The sequence below is a fragment of the Epinephelus fuscoguttatus genome, linkage group LG24 (assembly GCF_011397635.1).
Source record: "Epinephelus fuscoguttatus linkage group LG24, E.fuscoguttatus.final_Chr_v1".
NCBI classification, from domain to species: Eukaryota; Metazoa; Chordata; class Actinopteri; order Perciformes; family Serranidae; genus Epinephelus; species Epinephelus fuscoguttatus.
The window spans coordinates 1,988,114-2,010,055 of record NC_064775.1 but is presented as its reverse complement, the minus strand read 5'-3'; positions in this window follow the sequence as shown (position 1 = coordinate 2,010,055).

The following is a 21,942-nucleotide window of genomic DNA, read 5'->3' as shown; positions in this document are numbered from 1 at the left end:
AATGACATACCCAAATTAAAATGACTGTAGCTTCTGAACCGCTCTGACTACATGCATGAGGTCTTTCCAGAAAGATAACTCTCTGAAGTTTCTTGTGAAAGTGTCAGAAACACTCTAGGTGATACAGAGACAGAGTAATGGGCCTCTGAAGTCAGTAAAAATTGAAGATTTTGCCTAAAATAAAATAAAAAATGTGTTTGAGGATGAATAACTGTCTGTGGCTTCATCTGAGCAGGTAAATGACACTGTGGGGCTGTAGGCACACTATCAATGAACACTTGTTTCAAGTTTGAAGAAGACTGCTCAAAGTATGACCATTCTACAGTGTTTTTACCATGAGAAGATCCAGGCGGAGCTCCAAATGACAAGTCGGTCACTCTGCTTCAAAACAGTACTATCAGTGATCAAACAACACTCAGCCAGCTTCAAACATTGTACCTTATTGAAATCAGGTGTGATTATGATAGCTGATGTTGTTTATGACACAGAAACACCATAAAATATCACCAAATAAAGCCATATGAAACGTGAAAGTTATGATCCCACTTTCTAGACGGTATATCTCAGCCAAAAATAGTGGTAGGAGTGAGACTCTTACCTTTTATAAACCAGCTACGTGTCCACTAACGGCTCCGCATAAGAGCGCAAGTAATCCTTTAACTTTTCCCATCGAAAAACGGCATGACATGACTCATCGTGATTGTGGACTTAGGCTGTTCTACACATAATAAATAAAAGAAAAACAATGTTATTTTTGAAAAGTCGAGAGCTTCCTGAATCTGGCAATACCAAACATCACATGGTTTGATGACGTAGTGCGCCTGGGAGATACCATTTAACAGAGGAGGGGGGGAGTGAGGATGCCGGCGTCCTGGTGGAGTTAGAGAGGTTAAAGAGAGTTTTTGCAACTTGCAGGGATCTGTCGTTGCCTCAGTTTGCACAAAGACCCAACAGGTCTAGATGACGTGTAAAGTTTCAGGTTGGTCCATGTGGTGTTCAGGGTTGCATTGTCACGTTGAGCTCTCGGTCAGTCATGGATGAAATAAAGCAACAACACTCCGGTCTCTGTGTGATTCTGCAGGGTTGAGTCGGTTCAGGTCTTCAGGTCGTGCGTCTGAGGCTGGTTCATCAGTTTTAGTATCTTAACTCAGGTTTTATTTACAGAGAGAAAAACAGAGTATATTTGACCCTCTTTGATTTGATATGTAGCTCTTAAATAAAACATTGTAAAGACCTAACCAACATGAATAGAGCGGTGTTCTGAGCCTGCAGGAAAATGATCATGATTTAGGTTCATATCCAAACTGTCCTGCCACAAGAGGAAACTGTTTGCATTGTACTTTTAGAGCCTGGATAGCGCCAAGAAAAGTGGTTGTTTTTTAGAAAGACCTTGCTGCATTTCCAGCGGCTTTTTACCGCCAAACAGGGGTGTTTTGTAGCAACCTGGTGCTGTGTTCCCACTGCAAAGATTGCCATGGGAAGTTGTTGTTTTAACAGAGACATTGCTGTGTTTTCCTGCCTGGATAGTAACACAAACAAAAGTTGTCAGTTGCTTTTTACCAGCAAATTTGGATGTTTTTAGCGACCTGAAATTGTGTTTTGACTGAAGATAATGCCACAAAAATAGCTGCATTTCCAGCAGACTTTAACCAACAAACATGGTTGATTTTTTAGCAGCCTGGCACTGTCTTTTTTACCAAGACACCACTGTGTTTCCAGCCATGACAGTGCTATAAATACACGCAGCAAGGGGCGAACCCGGGCCACTACAGCACACACAGAGCCTTTGTACATGCCTTTGTAACCACTAAGCCACCAGCGCCCCCATAGGTATTTTTTATGGTGCTGTGTTTCCACCGGGGATAGAGCCAGAAATGCAGCTGTTTTTATCGGGACATCACCGCTTTTCCAGCCACATTTAATCTCAAACATGTTTTTTAAGTGGCCCAGTGGTGTTTTTCCACCAATTATAGAGCCATGAAAAGCTTCTGTTTCTTACAGGGACAAACAAAAAACAGTTGCATTTCTAGCAGATTGTAACCACTAGAAATGGGTGTTTTTTCAGCAACTTGGCGTTGTCGTTCCACCAGGAACATGTCAAGAAAAGCAGCTGTTTTTATCAAGACATCACTGCCTTTACAGGTAAATAAGTGCCACGAAAAGTGTTGTATTTTACTGAGACACCACTGTGTTTCCAGCATTTTAAAGCACAGCCATGGGTGTTTGTTTTGGGGGTTTTTTGGTGACCTTTTTGGCCAGTTTTTATTTATTATTTTTTTCCCACAAGACATGCATTTCCAGCGGATTTTAACCACAAATGTGGGTGTTTTTTAAGTGTCTTGGTGCTGTGTTTCCACTGGGGATAGAGCCAGAAATGCAGCTGTTTTTATCGGGACATCACCGCTTTTCCAGCCACATTTAACCTCAAACATGTTTTTTAAGTGGCCTAGTGGTGTTTTGCCACCAATTATAGAGCCATGAAAAGCTTCTGTTTCTTACGGTAACATCACTGGCTTTCCAGCCCAAAAAATCCACAAAAAACAGTTGCATTTCTAGCAGATTTTAACCACTAGAAATGGGTGTTTTTTCAGCAACTTGGCGTTATCGTTCCACCAGGAACATGTCAAGAAAAGCAGCTGTTTTTATCGAGACATCACTGCCTTTACAGGTTAGTAAGTGCCACAAAAAGTGGTGTATTTTACCAACACATCACTGTGTTTCCAGTGTTTCTTAACAAAGCCATGGGTGGGTTTTTTTTTTTTTTTTGTGACTTTTTGACCAGTTTTTATTTTGTATTTTTTGTATTCACCAACACCTTTTTGCTCTGTGGCTGCAGCTTGAGTGTCATTCCTCACGCTTCATTCATATAAAACAGCTAAAGTCCTGTTTGCATGTGAACTTGTTTATAGCCGACGAGTCCTTCCTCTTTCTTTGCACCTCGTTCAGAGCGGCCTTTCAAACAGATCTGAGCAGCAAGAGTGAGGAAACACATTTTAAAAGCCATGATGGTGTCTGTGTGAGAGTGCAGATGATCCTTTTATGTGCTGCCTTTTGTGTGGAGGGGAGAAACCACAGCGGACGCTAACAGAGTCCAGCTGTGTGGCTCACACGGCCACGCACTGTTGCAGACAAATTGGATCTCCTTGATCTCGTCCATCACCTCGTCTGAGCCCGTCGTCCTCCGGCATGGCGGTCCACCCTGACAGGAAATTGATCACAGCTTTGAGTGACAGTCTGCTCACCTCAGCAGGTTGAGTTATGGCAAAGAGTCTTTCAATTGGTTATTTATGGTTAATTTTTCTGTAACTCTTTAACCATATGTACGATCTGTGAGTCCATCAAAGCCCCAGAACCTTTGATTTAAAAGCTTAGTCAAGATCCCAAAGATGTCACATTTATCACGCTGAATTATGAGGTTTTTATTGTTATTTAATGATGAGAAAAAGGCCACTTGGAGTCAGATATTTCACTCATGGGAGCTTGATGAAGCTTCAGCGGAGAGTTTGGGCCTTCATGAGGACTTTAGGGTTCAGTAGATCCAACAGAAACTTTGAGACAGACAGCTGCTTTCTGCAAAGTTCACACGCTACAGAAATCCTCCAGCTCCTTTCAATCAGGTGTCCGGGGCCCCCCTGGCCTTCATTTGCAATATGTCATTCACATTTACAAGTTCTGACCAGGACGACACTCAAAATGAGCACAAAGAGATGCAAACTACAAACTACAAAAGACATAAACTGACCAAAAAAACTTTACCCCCCAAAAATACAAAATGACTACCAAGAGACACAAAAAGACCACAAAGACATACAAAGGAACTGCAAAGTAATGCAAAATGACCAAAAAAAACACACATCACCCAAAAAAGGGTGTCAAAGAGCAACAAAACAACCACAAAGAGACATAAAAGGACCACAAAGGATTTAAAAAATACCTCAAACAAAACAAAATGACAACGACCTCAGACACCTTTTGAGACTTGAGGGAAAAAAAACAACACAAAATGACATCAGAGATTCAAAACAACTATGAAGAGACATGAAAAAGGACTGATGAAGGATTTGAAATTACTGAAACAGAAACATAAAATTACCACAAAGAGACAGAAATGGACCAAAAAAAAACCCAGAAGACCCCAGACCCCAAAGAGACACAAAACGACCAAAGACACACAATGACCCCAAAGAGACACAAAACGACCAAACACACAAAATGATCCCAAAAAGACACAAAATGACCCCAGAGAGACAGAAAATGATCCCAAAGAGACGCATAACGACCCCAGAGAAACACAAATGACCAAAGGCACAAAATGTCCCCAAAGAGACACAAAATGACCAAAGGCACAAAATGATCCCCAGAAGACACAAAATGATCCCAAAGAGACACAAAACAACCAAACACACAAAATGACCAAAGACACAAAATGATCCCAAAGAGACACAAAACAGCCAAACACACAAAATGACCAAAGACACAAAATGATCCCAAAGAGACACAAAACGACCCCAAAGAGACGCATAACGACCCCAGAGAAACACAAATGACCAAAGGCACAAAATGTCCTCAAAGAGACACAAAATGACCAAAGGCACAAAATGATCCCCAGAAGACACAAAATGATCCCAAAGAGACACAAAATGATCCCAAAGAGACACAAAACAACCAAACACACAAAATGACCAAAGACACAAAATGATCCCAAAAAGACACAAAATGACCCCAGAGAGACACAAATGACCAAAGGCACAAAATGTCCCCAAAGAGACACAAAATAACCCCAAAGAGACACAAAATGACCCCAGAGAGACACAAATGACCAAAGGCACAAAATGTCCCCAAAGAGACACAAAATGACCCCAAAGAGACACAAAATGACTACAAAGAGACAAAAAAGGACCACAAAGAGACACAAAATGTCCCCAAAGAGACACAAAATGACCCCAAAGAGACACAAAATGACCCCAGAGAGACACCAAACAAACAGAGACACAAAATGACTGCAAAGAACATGCAACAATCAAAGAAACACAAAAAACCTCAAAGAAACACAAATCAACAACAACAGAGGTAAAACCAGCCCAAAGTCTGTGTGTCTTGTTCCTCTGTTAGACAGGACGAGGGGCCTTTTGCCTGTGTGTGCCCAGGGGCCCCGCTGTCTCATGATCATGTACCCTTCATGTCTCAGAGACGCTGTCCTGCTGTCTCCTGCGGTGTTGATAAGCTGTGTGAGTGTTCATACTGAGTCCTGTTGTCTTCTGTTGTTTGGACAGTCTTAGCAGACGTAACCATGTCGACAAAACCCTGAAATATCTGCACTGACGGTCCAAGCTGAAGACTGAGGAGTTTGGAGAACAGGACAAGACGGACTCTTTAACTGGTCTTTAGTTTGATTCCTGGTGTTTGATGTGTGTTATTAGTCATGTGCTTTGATTTTGTTTTTGGACTCTTCACGGTACATCTAAAAATGTATGTCTGCATTCTGAATCTGCTTCATATTAATACGCAGGGTCTTGTGAGTGCACGCTGGACAGACAAAAGTAATATATAGAAACATTACGCTGAGACATTTCCATGCATCATGAAGTAATCAGACATACAATTACTAAGAGATCCAGCAGGTCCTGAGAGATCCTCGTCCCTGAGATTAACACACTTTCCACAGCTGTTTTTACTGTTGTGATATAAATACTGTGATAATGTGACGTTTGCCACGTTCTACATGTGTCTGTCTGCTGGGTGCTTTCAGGGATTTGATGTTCTGTAGGAAAGGACAACAGGAGGTGGAAAGGGAGACAAAGTTCACGCAGACTGTTTTTTGTCTGTTCATGGAGAAGGAAAGACACGAAACAATCTCAGAGAGATGCAAAATACACAAAAATACAAAGATTACCAATAAAGCACACAATAATATAAAAAATGACACAAACAATGATCTTAGAGACACAAAACTACCCAACCAACTACAAAGACACACAAAATGAACAAAAAGTACACATAATTACCTAAAAGACTACAGAAAATGGCCCCTCAAAGAAGCAAAACTACAACACAGAGAAGCAAAGTGTCCCAAAAAGACACCTAAACATACATGAATTAACAGAAAATACACAAACAATGGCACAAAATTACTGAACAGAGACACAAAATGACTACTTAGAGACAAGAAATTACCAAAAAGACATACAATTACCTCTAAGAGACACAAAATGACCTAAGACAACACAAAATTACCAAAGACGACACAAAGTGACCTCAAAAAGACACAGAATGACCAAAAAAGACAAAAATAGACCACAAAGACACACAAAATGACCAAAGATGACACAAAGTGACCTCAAAGAGACACAAAACGACCAAAAAAGACAAAAATAGACCACAAAGAGACACAAAATGACCACAAAGAGACACAAAATGACCGAAAAAGACAAAAATAGACCACAAAGAGACACAAAATGACCAAAGATGACACAAAGTGACCCCAAAGAGACACAAAATGACCACAAAGAGACACAAAATGACAGAAAAAGACAAAAATAGACCACAAAGAGAAACAAAATGACCAAAAAAGACAAAAATAGACCACAAAGAGACACAAAATGACCCCGAAGAGACACAAAATGACCAAAGATGACACAAAGTGACCTCAAAGAGACACAACATGACCCCAAAGAGACACAAAATGACCACAAAGAGACACAAAATTACCAAAAAAGACAAAAATAGACCACAAAGAGACACAAAATGACCCCGAAGAGACACAAAATGACCAAAGATGACACAAAATGACCCCAAAGAGACACAAGATGACCTCAAAGAGACACAAAATGACCACAAAGAGACACAAAATGACAGAAAAAGAAAAATAGACCACAAAGAGAAACAAAATGACCGAAAAAGACAAAAACAGACCACAAAAAAACACAAAATGACCAAAGATGACACAAAATGACCACAAAGAGACACAAAATGACGAAAGACGACACAAAGTGACCTCAAAAACACACAAAATGACTACGACGAGACACAAAATGACCAAATACAGAAACATATTGACCCAACAGTGCCTCATGTTCCATGTTCATTCTTAGTGCTGTGCTGTGTGTGTTGTTGCTGAACTCTTTATGGTACGTTGTCTGTTGGATGGATCTTGTGCTGTACTCTAGAGAAGACCAGCAGGAGGTCAAAAAAGGAGACACAGTTCAAACTGTGTTTTGTCTGTACGCAGAGAGGAGGACGGCCCAGATTCAAACTTTATAAGACTGACGATCTCTCACGGGATCTGATCCAAGGCCATCCAGGACACATGTGGTCCCGCACTGGAGGGGCTTCACCACCGCATCGTCTCAAAGGGGACGTTTGATGATGGTTTTGATGGCGCATGCTTCAAACATGTGGCCGACGTGTGGCTTGAACTCTGCCTGAACCCCCTTCACCACCGCGGCTCTGCATGGGAGTCATTAGCGAGCGTTCAGAGAGGGTGTTTACGTCGCTGGCGTGCAGTTATATGCTGCGGTGTTGAATGAAGCCATGTCTGAACACGGAGGGAACATGAGGCTTTTTGGGGACATCAAAGGCGGCGGAGGTATTTGGACTCTGTTTTCCCGTCGTTTGGAGGCCGCGGTAGCAACAGCTGCAAACAAGCAGTCTGAAATCAAATGACTCCTCTGGTTTGAAGAGGCATTTGTTTTATGGACTTTAAGGATAATTACACTCTTTAAAGATGCGGGTCTAATTTTCAGGGTAATAAAGTTGTATTCTGCGTCTGTCAGACTTTGCTGTAGCTCTTCCCTTCGGCTCAGATGTGATTGGGATGTTTACCCTGACAGACCCTGATTACAGAGCAGCAGTATCATCATCTTCTGAGGCCCAGTCCCATTTCTCATTTTAACCCCTACCCCTCGTTTTTGAGTGCCACCTTGCACCCTAGAACCAGAGTTACAAAGGTGAGTGATCTAAATCTTCACTTAGGAAATAGGGCAACCTTTTAAGAACCTGATACACCATCTGTAGTCGTTGATGCTGCTGTTAACAGACGCAGCAAGTGTTGTCAGATATTGCAAATATGTCACATCCTGCAATGGTGATTTCCCTTGCATGGACTACAGACAGCTTTTACAGCTGCCGGGATGTCCGCAAGTCGTTCACAACTTAAATTTCAATTGATCAAACAAGTCATCAAATAAAAAAGAAAAATGTTTTATTAGCAGGCAGCTAGCAGTGCTCTGTCGGCTAACGTTAGCAACCTGCGTTACTGATACTGGAGGGGCGCTAACAAGTGCAGCAACTTTGCTTTCCAGCATCATAAGCCATCAAAGGTTGGAGTGCAAGATGAGAATATGTCAGATGCAGCACTTTCAAGCGCCAACTGGCAGTAACAATGTTACGTTAGCTAGCAAGCTAGCTAGCTGCATGACAATTGGCCTACCAGCCTTTTTTTTTGGTCGTACTTGTTATAAAGATAAAGGACCATACACTTTAAAATGACATTTTAAAAAAAACATTTGTTGGTTTCTTTTGTTGCTTGTGCAGCCATCTTGCCGATGACTTCCCGCAACACTCGGTCTGGAGTAGGGCTGGGAATCGGTACTTGATAACTTCAAGGTATCGTCCGAAATAGCCCAGTGCCAAGTCGCAACATCTTCAAACGATACCTGCATTCAATCATTTGTGAGCGTTCTGAACCCAAACTGTCAACCCGGTCTCACTCCGAAGCCATCGATAACCAACGATTGGTCAGTGAATTTCCACATCAGTTGCCCTATCACGTCAACATGATACGCGGCTGGTTGCCACCAGCAACTACTATGATATACCATGGTGGATGGGTCAAACAAACAGACGTTTTTTTTCCCTTCAACAACAAACACACGTGGTTGGGTTTAGGAAAAAAGAACAGGAAGTGAACACCTGCCTCTCAGGTCAAAGTCGTGGTTGTTGGACCCATCCACCACCCCTCTACCTGCCCTACTTAGGCTTCCGTCACCTTAACGTTCCTCGTCGTCTAGCTGCGTTTCTCCCTGATGCCACCAGGCACCGTTACAGAATAACAGCAACTGGCTGCATATGACGCTGATGTGAGAGTACAGCTTTTTACGTCAGTATTTGACGCCGGAAGTCACTGACTAAGTGCCAGCTTTCGAGACCGGGTTGCAACAACAGACACAGGAGGATACCTGGCTTGTCATATTTAGACATAAAAGTCCACAGACCACGTGGCAGTATTTGATGAGTTGGGATGAAAAGGCGTTGAACTGACACACCTGGTGCGTATTGAACCACCACTACGGGGGTGTCTCAGTGTGTCCATGTCTGACGGCAGTGTCCAGAGACAGGGCTGCTGTATTTGACGAGTTAGGGTGCTCTAAAACTTACGCACCAGACTGCCACAAAAGATGCCTCTGGGCGTCGGTTTCTGATATCCAGCCCTAGAGACGTGGCCATGCTAAACGTAGGACTAAGGACTGAGCCTTAGAATAGACTTGACTCCAGCCAAAGGTTTCAGCACCTTCGATTCAAAGCTTGACGAAGCAGAATGTAGGTTAAGCCTGTGCACAAGTTGTTTGTGTTTTTCCCCATTCAGTCCCCCCCCCCCCCGAAGGCCTTCCTTTTGTTTTCATTCGCGCTGTTAATCGATTTACGCTAATCAGCTAATGAATCGTTTAATCCACCAACAGATTACAGGAGCCAGGGAGGAGGCAGCAGCTCCATCACAGTCCCGCTTTACTCTGATCTCATGACTCACCTGTGGGTTTTTTCCTGTTCCAGCAGTGTTTTGTCGCTTAATTCCACCAAAACGGGGCCGAGTCACACGGCGACGGTGCCGCTTCCTGCTGGACATCCCTGCAGCGCTTGTTAGGAGTGATTCAGCAGCGTATCATAACTCCCGCCACGAGCTGTGTGATATGAAACCCTGCAATAATCGTCCTGTAGTGCAGACAGCTGGCACGTCTGATCCCCACAGATTGGTTTTAGTGGCACAAATAAAGCTGATTAGCACCACGTCGCAAGTCCCACTAACCTGTCACAGACACCACTGCCCTCGGGAGGCTTCATGTGCGCAGCATCTTCGTACACAATATTTCTATATCACCTCCTGAAAGCTGCCGCAGCAGGTCTTCATCACATTAAAAACACCCACGAAAACAGTCGTCTCCTCCGCCCGCCACCCGTAAGGAGCTAAGTACCTCCACACCTCTCTAAATTACCAGATGAGCTCCGTTAAAGCGGCGTGGGAGGAGCACAGACACGCCGGCAATTAGCGGGCTGTAAATACAGATTGATGTTTTTTCCAGTGGCAGGTGGGAAAGCTCAGAACATCTCCTCAGAGTGCAGGAGGAGGCCAGCTGGGGTCGCGCCCTCATTTCCCCGCACTCCGCTGACTCTCCAGTGAAATTTATAGTAACTTACATTTATTCATGAGGGGCTTTTAACAGGTGAGTGTGGACCTGGAGTGCTTTAACGGACGAGGCAGGAGATTTGGGGTTTGGGATGTGTGTGCAGTCGAGAGGACGAATCATCAGCTTCTACTGTACATTTACACGCTAACAGGACACTGTGCCACATGAATCACACCCCATCTCCTCAAACATCTCGTCCTCAGAATATTTTTTTTCTGCGTACCATATGAATTTCTCTTTCATTTTATCTTAAACATTTTGATTTGAAAAACAACATTCTTGATTTCCTGATCCTTGAATCAAAGTCACCATAAGGTCCGTTTAGTCGTCCTGGAGCACTTTTTCTTTTTCCAAGGTTACAGTTGGTAAACAATGGAGGAGAAACTGGTGGTAGTGGTTGCTGTACGGCCTGACGCCTGCCCCCGAGTCATCCTAAAATCTGCCTGTAAACGTCCATGATGGACCTCCACCTGCTCCACCTGCTCAGTATTTGATGCTAGTTGTCGCGGCCTCCTTCAGCACCACAACCTGTGAAAATAAACACCAGACTTTTCTTTTCTTGGTAAGCTGCTTCGGTCGGACTCGACTCCTCGAGTGTCTCGTCGTGGAGAAAATCCCTGTTTGACGGATGTGCGGTGTTCTGTGTGTGTTATTGTAAAGGATTTAGAGAAAGAGGGGAGGCTTGATGAAAAGTTAAGGAGGTCTTTGAAGCCGCCGTCGGCTGAAATCTCCTGACGTTTATGGACGCATCACTTAGGTTTTTGGGTTGTGACTCCCAGGAGAGGATGGAGTGGGAGACACAGAGGTCACACTGGAAAAATGTCCCACTTTGAACTATGTTTAAAAGACATGTTCTGTTTTTATTATGTCTCCACACCGGTGATAGTCGAGGCCACAGGCATTATGTTTTTGGGTTGTCTGTGCGTCAGTACACTTGGACTGTACAATGAACTGATTAGTTTCTGGCAGTCAAAGGTCAAGGTCACTGTGACCTCGTCTGTCTCATTTTGGTGAATTTAATATCTCAAGAACAGTTTGAGAGAAATTCCTTCAAATCTGTCACAAATGTTCACTTGAACTTGGAACTAGGTTTTGGTGGTCGAGGGTCAAAGGTCAAGGTCACTGTGACCTTATCTGTCACATTCTTGTGAGCATGATATCACAAGAATATCTCAAGGGAATTTCTTCAGACAAATGTAAACTTGGACTCAGACTCAGTGTTGAAATAATTAGATTTTGGTGGTCAAAGGTCAAGGTCACTGTGACCTTGTCTATCTCATTTTGTGAATGTGGTATCTCAAAAACACCTTAAGGGAATTTCTTTAGATGTGACACAAATGTTCACTTGGACTCAACAATGTACTAATGAGATTTTGGTGGTCAGAGGTCAAGGTTAGTGTGACCTTGCAATGATCTAATTCTCGTGAACATGATATGTCAAAAATACCTTCAGGGAATTTCTTTAAATCTGACACAAACGTGCACTAGAAGATTAGAATTTTGTGGTCATAGGTCAAAGGTCAAGGTCACTGTGACTTTATCTGTCTCATTCTTGTGAGTATGATATCACAATAATACTTTGAGGGAATTTCTTCAGATTTGGCACAAATGTTAACTTGGACTCTGTTGAAGTAATTTGATTTTGGTGGTCAAAGGTCAAGGTCACTGTGACCTTGTCTATCCCATTTTTGTGAATGTGATATCTCAAAAACACCTCAAGGGAATTTCTTTAAATTTGACACAAATGTTCACTTGGACTCAACAATGAACTTGTTAGATTTTGGTGGTCAGAGGTCAAGGTTAGTGTGACCTTGCATTGATCTCATTCTGGTGAACATGATATGTCAAAAATACCTTTTGGGAATTTCTTTAAATCTGACACAAACGTGCACTTGGATTGAAGAATCAGAAGATTAAAATTTTGTAGTCGTAGGTCAAAGGTCAAGGTCACGGTGACTTTATCTGTCTCATTCTTGTGAGCACGATATCACAATAATATTTTGAGGGAATTTCTTCAGATTTGGCACAAATGTTAACTTGGACTCAGTGTTGAAGTAATTTGATTTTGGTGGTCAAAGGTCAAGGTCACTGTGACCTTGTCTATCCCATTTTTGTGAATGTGATATCTCAAAAACACCTTAAGGGAATTTCTTTAAATTTGACACAAACATGTACAAAGGTCAAAGGTCAAGGTCAACGTTACCCTGTCTGTCTCATTCTTGTGAAGGTGATATCTCAAGAACATCTTAGGGGAATTTTTTCAAATTCAGCACGAACAGTCCCTTGGATTTAAGGATGAACTTGTTAAACTCTGATGGTTGGAGGTCAAAGGTCAGTGTGACCTCACAAAACTAATTATGATGAAACTTGACACAAATGTAAGGATAAAATAATGAAGTGATGACATTTTATATCCAGAAGGTCAAAGGTCAACTTGACTGTGACATCATCATGTTTTAACATCATTTCTCGGGAACAGAAGGGGAGGCGTTTGGTCAGATACTGAATCTTGCAGCTGTGCTGATAGTATGGATCTTCTGTGCTGTCTGGAGGACAATGTGTGTGAGAACTGTAAGAGGAAGTTGACTGGTGCGCAGAGGCGTACAACCGCAGGGCAATAATTCTAGTTTTTATAGATCTGTGCACCAACAAAGCTCACCAGTGAAGGGCTTCATGAGAAAGCTGTGAAACATTTAATGTTAGTGTTGAATTTAAGTGTCAAGTTTAACATCTTCCTGTGGTCTGAGGTCTTGTTTAGCTCAAAGGGGCGAACACTGAGGGTTCAGCTCTCTCGGTTCCTCTTTTCATCAGGAAACAGCCGCACACACAGGCGGACGCAGGACAAAATAAAAGATGCAATTATTTAAGACAGACGCTGTTTGAAGTGCACGAGTGGTTTAAAGTGGCGTTTTAATCCCGTGGCCTCGGGGTTACACGAGTCGCATCTTGACCACATCTGAACCGTCGCGCGGACAGCTCGGCATGTTTTTACACTGATCAAATTACAGGGTTTGACATCCACAAGGTCCTAATCCGCTTTTGAAAAACCTCACACACACACACACACACACACACACACATAATATATTGCCTGAGAGTTTCTTGAACGATTCAAATATTTTTCCGAGCTATGAGCGGAGTGCGCTGGCTGACCCTGTGTCATGTTTCGTCCTCTGCTCATGTTCAAAAAGGCCTTGAGAATGAAAGTTTGTCCTCAAACTAAACACGGTGAAAAGGCGGGTATCTGGTGTCCTCACTTAAAAGGTGAAAATCAACCTCTGTGCCTTCAACAGAGCTCCCCATTGTCTGATGGTTTACAAAAGCCACCTTGCCTAAGATAGAGTTTAAAGCAGCCAGTCCAGATTGAGTTACTATGTATCTGCCGTGCTGTTGCCAACTTTTCAATTGTGTTTCACGTCGGTTTTCAGAATGAACAAAGCCGGCTACAGTTGAACTGTAGGTTAAGAAGAGAGCGGAAGGGAACTGCAGAGATGTACAGTGAGATATTTTCCTTGTGCATTCTTCAGGACTATGAAAGTAATCTCAGATCAAAGCCACACAAAAGTGACTGTAAGGTGTGTTTTGTGGCTCTGGCAGCCACCCACCTCCCACCCACCACCACCACCACCACCACCCACATCCCCTCGAAAACCAGTGACGTGGAACAGGACTTCGTCCTCAAGTCTCCAGGTCCTTCTTTAATGCAGAAAGATAGATTAAAGGTTACGTATGTAACTTTTTACCAGTATTAATCTTTTTTTAATGCAAATGGTCAAACAGGCTGTGACGTCCCTCAAGAACTGAGACTTTCCTTCAGATGCCTCCGGCCTGCTCTCATCCCGGACTGGTCAAATATTGCGCCTTTGTCAGTGATTTCGGTGTCAGATACCGACCACCTTTTATGCAACAGGTGATGACTATTTCTGACGCTGCCGACAACAACCGAATTCGTCAAATACAGCAGCTGTGTCAGTGGATGTTGGCATTTGTCACCAACGCACCAAGACACTGTCCATGGCAGGATGTTCATCGGGCAGCAACAATTTCTGATGCTGGAGCCCGGTCTCACTCTGAAGTCGTTGAAGTACGACATTTGGGCAGTGATTTGCAGCGTCAGAAACCAACGCAAAAAGATGTCCTTTATCGTCAGCATGATACGTGGCCAGTTGCCTTTTAAGTTAACGGCGCCCGGCCATATCGAGTAAAAATAGCTATAGTTTATCATCGTCATCGACATACATTTTATTGTGATCCCACTTCCAGATCGTTTTATCACCCAGCCTTGGTAAAAGGTTTTTATTAGCTGCCAAATGTTGAACTCCTGCAACAGTCAAATGTTTAATTGCTGCAACTTCATCAGAGAATTTGCTGCAACATTGCCAGTTTCAATATGTGCAACAGTCAAAGGTCCAACTCCTCTAACAGTTGAAGTTTATTGCTGCAACTTCATCAGAGAATTTGCTGCAACATTGCCAGTTTCAATATGTGCAACAGTCAAAGGTCCAACTCCTCTAACAGTTGAAGTTTATTGCTGCAACTAGAAATGTTGAATCACTGAAGCAGTCAAATAACAGTCAGTGAAACCTTAAGTTCTTAAATCGTACTACTCAAACCTTTTACTGATTACAGACTAAAACTAAACTGAAGTGACACAACACTTTAAATTATGCAGAAACATTGGAGTTTAACAGTTTCTCAACAGAAGTTAATTTAGTTTTATAAAGTTGCATCCCAATAAAATTGAGTGTCTCTAATTACAATGCCAAGACACGATAAAGGCTCAGTGGACGGACAGTAGGACTCTGACATCAACAAAATGTTTTAATATTGAATTTGTTGTTTTTTCCATGGGGTTTGGTCTGAGCAGACTGTCACCAGGACGGACGCAGAGACCGCTAATGCTAATCAGGACTTATCTGGTCCTGATGAATGAATGAATTCCTTGATAGACTCCTTGATAGATGATTACTCTGTGATAAGATTTTAATGGCTTAATGTTGGAGCTATTAATCTGGTAAGAAGCGTCTGATTTGATCAGCAGGACCGCCTCACTTTAATTAATCCCCTGGGTGGTGTCCTGCAGACATACGACTGCAGTAACACCGGCCCACCCCTGATGGTACTGTTGTCCAGTACACATAGTATCCAGTACGTCTAAGAAAATACTTCAGTGTACTCATCTGTTAGTTCTTTTCATTGTTGATAAATGTCCCAAAAATACACAAGAAGAAGGACGATGGGGGGTTGTACAGTAGCACATTCATAATGTGAGTAGTAGTAATAGTGGTGGAGGTGGTAGTAGTCACTGTAGTGGTAGAAATAGTACTGGTAGAAGAAGAAGAATCTGGTAGGGGTTGTAGTATTAGTGGGTACAGCCAATCATAAACATGGTAAATACGGATACGGACGGAGCCTTCTGTCCGTGCTCTGCGTTCATTTCGTCCGTATTTCTGCACGTTTCCATAAAGCTTACGGATACGGGCCAAACGGAGCAGTACCACCGGGAACCGTGGGGGCAGTGTTGCTGTCACTACCCGATACGTAGCTCTAGTGAGACACAAAGAAGAAATAATTCAATTTCTTTCATCGGCAGTACTAGAGAAAAGAATTCTCCGTCCTCCAGTGGCGATGTGTTTAACGGCCTCACCGACCACCGCCTCCTACAACGCTGCCTCTGTTTTTGTCTTTTATGCAAGAGGTACATCATCAATATCTCCTCCACAGTCGCCATGTTTGTTTTTGAGTTTGTTGTTGTCATAAACTTTTGACGCTGGGCTGCCCCCTGGTGGATATATTGGTTAACATCCATGCCAACGTAAAGGGCGCATGGAAGTATGTGGGCAGTGACGGTAACATCGTTTGAAATGGACATACACATTTTCGTACATAAAGGGAGCATAAATGGGCCTTTAGAAGTTCTAAAAATGGAGTGGTAGTCGCAGTGGTAGAAGTGATAGTTGTGGTGACAGCAGTAGTCACAGTAGTAGCAGTAGTAATGGTAGTTTTAGTGGTGGTAGTAAAAGTATTGTTGTTTAGTAGTAGAAGTAGTAGTTGTGTTGGTGGTGGTAGGAGCAGAAGTACTAATGGTGGCAGTTGTACTCATAGTATCATCAGAAGTAAAAGTAACAGTTGTAGTCATGGTAGTTTTAGTGGTAGTGGTACTGATAGTAGTAGAAGTACGACTGGTTGCCATGGCGTAAGCCGTATTACTCCTGGTAGTGGTTTTAGTGGTAATAATAGTAGTTAAAGTAGAGAAGTAGTGGTAGTTGCAGAGTAATAATGGTGGCAGTTGTAGCAGTAGTAGTGTTGGTTGTGATAGAAGTAGAAGTACTTACGGTGGCAGTCGCAGTAGTAGTGGTAGTAGCAGAAATAATGGTAGTTTTCGTAGTAGTAATAGAAGTACTAATGGTGGCAGTAGCAGTTATAGTAGCGTCAGTGATGCAAGTAGAAGTAGTAGTAATACTAGTTTTAATGGTAGTAGTAGAAGTACAGTACTTACGGTGGCAGTAGTAGTAGTAGTAGTGGTTAGTAGCAGAAATAATGGTAGTTTGAGTGGTAGTAGAAGTACTAATGGTGGCAGTAGCAGTCACAGTAGTAGTAGTGGTTAGTAGCAGCAGTAGTAGTGTTGGTTGTGATAGAAGTAGAAGTACTTACGGTGGCAGTAGCAGTCACAGTAGTGGTGGTAGTAGCAGAAATAATGGTAGTTTGAGTGGTAGTAGTAGAAGTACTAATGGTGGCAGTAGCAGTCGCAGTAGTAGTAGTGGTTAGTAGCTGTAGTTGTAGTAGTGTTGGTTGTGATAGAAGTAGAAGTACTACTGCCACCATTAGTAATGACTATTTTAGTTTCCCATTTTTAAGTTTTTCTTTCTTTCTTTGGGTCTCTCCTCCTTTCTTCCTTTCCTCCCTCCCTGTATTCCTTCATACCCACTGTAGCATCAGTGATGCAAGTAGAAGTAGTAGTAATAGTTTTAATGGTAGTAGTAGTAGTTATAGTGGAGAAGTAGTGGTGGAAGCAGTAGTATTAGAAGTGATGGTGGTTGTGGTAGTAGAAGAACTTAAGGTGGAGTAGTAGCAGTAGCAGTAGGGGTGGTAAAATATAATAGGTATAATGATGACATAAAGATGTCATGTGAGTGTTTCCATTCAGCCGTACTGTGATTATATTCTCCACATGTGTTTTTATGAAAGGAGAAATGACATGTTTCAGTCATTACTGTATATACATGTATATATTACATATATATTCATATAAGATATGAACGTGTCATCGTGGCATGACTCCAAACCCTGCGGCCGTCAGGTTCAACCAGATCACCAGGACATGATTCATGGAAGGAAAAACTTGATTCCTTCACAGCAGCACTCAGTCATTGTCTGTAGGTGTTACTGTGAGTAATAAAACACGGCAGGATGTTGTCGGAGCTCGTCTGGCTTTAGTCTATTTTCAAACATTTCATCACGATGACAACATGCAATCATCATTATCGTGTGTTATATAATACACATCTGTCATTAGTCGGCTCTGTATCCATCAGGAGGCTACACTCGAGAGAAAACCACTTTAGTTTCCTTTGTTTAACTTGGTCCTCTCTTTCTGACTCACAATATTTCTATTTCTCTCCTTTTTTGAACCACCTCGTCTTTGTTTCTTTCCTGCCTTCTTTCAGTTCCTCACCTTCACCTGATTTTACTTTTATCCTGCAATGACTATTTTAGTTTCCCATTTTTAAGTTTTTCTTTCTTTCTTTGGGTCTCTCCTCCTTTCTTCCTTCCTTTCCTCCCTGTATTCCTTCATACCCACCGTCCTATCTGGTTGTATTGACCGTGGTAGAAGTACTTTTGGTAGTAGAAGTACTATTGGCAATGGAGGTAGTTGTAGAAGTACTATTGGTAATAGTGGTAGTTGTAGAAGTACTATTGGTAGTAGAAGTACTATTGGTAGTAGAAGTACAAGTGGTAATAGTGGTAGTGGTAGTGGAAGTACTATTGGTAATAGTGGTGTATTGGTGGTGGTAGAGTGTATTATTGGCAGTGGTAGTAGAAGCATTACTATAGTGGTAGAAGTACAAGTGGTAATAGTGGTAGTGGTAGTAGAAGTACTATTGGTAATAGTGGTAGTAGAAGTATTATTGCTAGTAGTGGTAGTGGTACTAGAAGTACTATTGGTAATAGTGGTAGTTGTAGAAGTACTATTGGTAATAGTGGTAGTAGAAGTATTATTGCTAGTAGTGGTAGTGGTACTAGAAGTACTATTGGTAATAGTGGTAGTTGTAGTAGAAGTACTATTGGTAATAGTGGTAGTAGAAGTATTATTGCTAGTAGTGGTACTAGAAGTACTATTGGTAATGGTGGTAGTTGTAGAAGTACTATTGGTGGTAGTTGTAGAAGTACAAGTGGTAATGGTAGTAGTTGTAGAAGTACTATTGTAATAGTGGTAGTTGTAGAAGTACCAGTGGTGGCAGTGGTAGTCACAGTTGTATCATTAGTAGTAGTAGTACTGCAGCAGCAGCAGTAGTGGTAGTTTTAGCGGTGGCAGTAGCAGAAGTACTTATGATGAAAGTAGTAGTAGCAGTTCCTTCCTTCCTTCCTTCCTTCCTTCCTTATCCTACAGTGTCATTATAAACACATCTGAGTTGTTCAGTCACTAACCGACTCAAACTCTGAGCAGAAGTTTTTCCAGTAGCTCGTTCAGACCTATCAGAGGTCAGACCAGTGTCGACGTGTACTCCTGTTTTTGAGTCTGGAGCCACAGTTTGGGAAACTGATCTGATCTATTAGACGGTGGAGTGTGCAGCAATCTGGGCCAGAGCATTAACAGCAGGAAGGATTATCCGTGTTCAGCGGCCCTTATGCTTTCACATATGACAACAACCGGCGCAAGCAAATAAACAAACAAACAATGCATGCAGACACGATTAAATCCCCGTCTGTGTTTAACTTACAGTACAGAGTCTTATTCCTCTGCTGGAGGACGACGGTGGATTTATTCAGGCCTGTGATTAGCACACACTGACGATTCTGAGATTAAACATCATACGCTATGTGTTCTCTCAGTCACTGACAATAAACAGGGGAAGGTGAAATATTCCCAAAATGTTGGACTGAATGAATTAAGATTAGTAAATCAAGTCCCAAGATGGTTTCAAGATTGTTTCCAAATTCTGGTATAATTCTGGGAACAAATCAGAACATTGAAGTTGTAATTTTGGATTTAAATCATAACGTTGGTTTAATGTGGCAAAAAAAAGTCATTATCTTGAATGTAAATCAGAATCTTGGGTTAATACGTGATATATCATAGACATTCATTTAGGCTGAAGTCATTATCTTGGAAACCAGTTTGTCAGATTTAAGTCTTAATTTTGCAATAAAGTCAAAATTTCCAATTCACATAAAAAATCTTAATAATTTTGGATTTTAATCACAATTTATAATTGAAATTATATAATTAAAGTCCTAGGTTTAGATTAATGTAAATTTTGTTTTAAATGTTAAAATGTTTCATCTGTTTAGATTAATATCCATCTGAGTTTGTGGTTTACAAAAATTTAAGTCATACGTTCTCAGTTTTGGTTCAAAATCAAAATCTCATTATTTTGGATTAATTTTAAAAGAGTCAAAATTTTAAATTGAAATTATAATTTGAGATTGAAATAATATAACTTAAGTCATAATTTTAGAAAAAAAGAAGTCAATTCATACCAACACAGTTATAATTTGGGATTATTTGGGCTGAAATCATAAAATTAGAGGCACAGTTTTATAGTTTAAAGTCGAGTTATAATGTTTAGTGAAAGTTAAGATTTTGAGCTCAAATCATTAAATTAAAGTAACTATAACAGATTAGAGTCATAAGGTAAGATTCAAATCATTCGAATCATAGTTTGGAGTTGAAATCATACAATTAAAGCTATAGTTTCAGATTAAAGTGGAGTTTAGCTTTAAATCACAACACTGAAGTTATAAAGTGGAGTTAGATCACAATGTTGGGTTCAAATCATAAAACTAAAGTCAAAATTTCAAATTTCAAATTTCAGATTCAAGCTAATGTTAACTTCTGGAGCTTAGCTTCATTAACTTATCTGTAATGGCAGAGATAACAAAGGTTGGCAAACGTTATGCTGAATGATTCAGTGTAAATACTGTAGCACCAAACTAACGGAGAGACACTCTTGGTAAAGATGGTAAAAAGGCCGTTATCCTTTTCTCATATTCTGAGCCAAAAACCTTAACTTCAGTGGCACTTTAACTTGTTGTCTTTGATGGTGACGGCAACCAGATGCGGTTCACAAGCGTACACTGTGACCTGTAAATTTTGGCTTGTAATTTAAGCTTTTCATCGACCTTCTCAACAATAAAATGATGAATATATCCCTCCAATGCGTAGTTTAGGCCCTTTTGGTTACTTCTCAATGACATCTGATCGTTATGTCCCCAAAAATCATCAGTTGCCTCCTGTGAAATGCCGTGTACTGTGACACCTGCCATAGCGCCGGGCACTGAATGTTGATAGCTTGTCCAGGTGAGTGGAGGGGGCGTGGCTTAGCCATAGGTCAATTCCAACATGACTTTTCGGAGACGTTTCACAGTGAGATCTGATCTGAAGAACTGTCATTTTTCTTCAACATGTCTCAAACTGTACTTGAAAAAGTTTCTTCAGTAAAACTTTCAGACTGCAGGATGATTAATTATATTAATAGCTTTATATGGAAACTGGATTTATCTTGTTACTGACCTGAGATCAGCTGAGCGTAACTTCTCTAAAGGAGCTGCTGCTGCTCACTGACATTGACATTGTGTTGACTTTGTGTAGGCTTTAAATGTAGTCAGGGTGTGTGTGTGTGTGTATGTGTGTGTGTGAGAGAGAGATAAAGACCCCTTCGTGCAGAGCGAGCGGCCTCAGGCCCAACAAAAGCCTCTAATGCAGATTTAGATTTTCAATCCTGCGCCTGCCACAATTCTGTTCGCTTTGACAGGTCAACAAGCATCCAACAATCTGTTCGTTCCTCCTCCACTTCAATCACTCGTTACCTCGCAGGGAGGAGGAGGAGGAGGAGGACGGGCAGGAGGTGAGAGGAGGAGGAGGAGGAGGAGATGAGAGGAGGCTGTGTTAAAGGATCAGAAGAGAGGAGGAAGGTGTTAAATTGAATGAGGTGAAATCAGAAGTGATTTAAGATGGGAAGGGAGAAGCGGAGGAGGACAGGTTAAGGAGAGGGGAGGGAAGAAGGAGGTTGAAGAAGAAGAAGATGAGGAGGAGATAAAAGGAGGAGGAGGAGGAGAAGGATGGAGAGCAGACAAGATTGAGTTAAAGGTGTTAAATAAAATGAGGCTGAGCAGAATTAGGAGGTGATTTTGAGCTGAGAGGAGGAGGAGAGAGGTTAAAGAAGGAAAGGAAGAGAGAGGTTACAAGGAGTCGAAGAAAGGGAGGTAAAGAAGGAGATGAGGAAGAGAGGTTTAGAAGGAAAGGTGGAAGAAAGGGTTAAACAAGTAGAGGAGTAGGAGGAGGAGAGTTGTTAAAAAAGGAGGAGGCTGAGTTAAAGGG